We start from the raw sequence: 1,968 nt of genomic DNA on the forward strand, positions 1-1,968 counted from the left end.
ACTTCCGGCTCGCGAAAACGCTATTTGGCACATAAATATTATCACATCGAGCTCCCGATCATTTTTTTTTTTCCTTGTTTCGATTCGATTCGTTTCTCACGAACTACGTACGAGACACTTTATACGCCTATGCTTTTCTTTCTTTCTCGTTTACCACGAGACTAATGCTCCTGTTCTTTCTATTATTTTTTTTTGTTTTTTTTTTTTGCTTTTTCGTAACGTTCGTTCAACACCACGGTAAACAACGGTCTCTATATCGTATGATAGGTTCTCTTTCTTTCTCTCTCTCTCTCTCTCTCTTTCTCTCTCTGATCGACCCGTCGGTGTATTATTTCATCGTGCTTTCACGAACTCGCACAAAGTCTCTCTCGAAGGAAAACAGAAGAAAAAAAGCAGAAAAATGGAGAAGAGAAGAAACGTAAAACGGCGCGTGTTTCCGGTAACGTCGAAGAAAAAAAAAAAGAAAACACAACGTCGTATTAGAATTTGATTATTCGTTCATCGTTTACATCGTTTACAATAAATAACGCTAATTTCCCCCGTCCGTGATTATTTTTTTTTTTTGCATTTTTTTTCATACAAGTAACATTGTACTAAAAAATTGACGTCGCGCGTGCCCCTCTCTCACTTTCTCTCTTTTCATTCTTTCTATGCATGCACACTTCCTTCCCTTCTAATATACAACCCAAGTATATACATATATACATGTATATATACTTCGGTTTTTCTGTTTAGATTCTCTTTTATTTGAAAAAAAAATTTCTTCGTCGTGCCTTTGTTTCAACGCTCTCTCTCACACACACACACACACACACACACATACATTCAATCACCATTACAATTCACATACATGCTCTCACTCACTCTCACTCTCCCTTTCTCTCTGCCCCGGTTAATCGTCGTTAACGTTGGAGTCCATAAATGAATCGCGAAAAATACTATAAGTACTATAAGTGTGCTTTTTTTCTTAAACGCGAAAACGAAGTGGCCATACACGTCACTCTCGGCTCGAGCGGGCGAATCGCGTGACGGAACATAGAAATCCCGCCTTTTCCTCTCGCGCCCTAACACGGTCCCTCGTGACACAACACTCACCGGATACTAGTGATTGCACACGCGAATACGGGAAGAAAAGGACCGTTCGCCGTGAAACGTGGGATATATCGTACTTAATAACGCGTGTTTTGTCACAATGTCGAGGAGAACACGAATGCAGGACCACCGCTTTTTCTTTTTTCTTTTTTTTTTTTCGTTTCTTTTCACGTTCAATTTTCCTTATTTTTTTTTTTTCGTTTTTCTTTTTGTTGCAATCATCTATTTCTTCGTTTCTCACGTATCGCGACACGGCCGACCGGAATGGCGTATCGCTAATAGACAACACACGCACGCACACCATACATACATACACACACACACTAGAAGGAATAGGAACAAGACTTTTTTTTTCTTTTTTTGGCCGCTCACCGTAATCTTCGTACATACACTCACGCACGTGCACGCCGTATATGTGCATACGTGTTTTCGCGATCGTCTCTCTCACGGCACGTCGAAGAAACGAGTTCGATCGAGCATCGGCGGGAGATCGAGCTATACGGATCGATCGATTGATCGTTCTGGCGGGCGCGGGTGCGCGCGCACACACGTGACACATGGCAGTCTTACGAAAAAATCAGGTATGTATATATATATAATGTGTGTATATATATATATATTTTTATATTTATATTTATTCATTTATTCATATGTATAATCCTATCGTTCACGATGGATGTCGACATAATAATATATATATATATCGTTGACACGCGAATATCAACGACGTTTTTCCGTGTACCGTTTTTGAATTCTCCTACTTCGCGCGCGCGTGTATCTCGTTACCTAGAACGTTACCTAACGACGATCAGGCCTTATCGTTCGCAGATTTCGCCGCCTTGGTCGCGGTTTTGATTACACCAACAGAATTACACC

Source organism: Habropoda laboriosa, unplaced genomic scaffold (genome assembly GCF_001263275.1).
Source record: "Habropoda laboriosa isolate 0110345459 unplaced genomic scaffold, ASM126327v1 scaffold40, whole genome shotgun sequence".
Lineage (NCBI taxonomy): Eukaryota > Metazoa > Arthropoda > Insecta > Hymenoptera > Apidae > Habropoda > Habropoda laboriosa.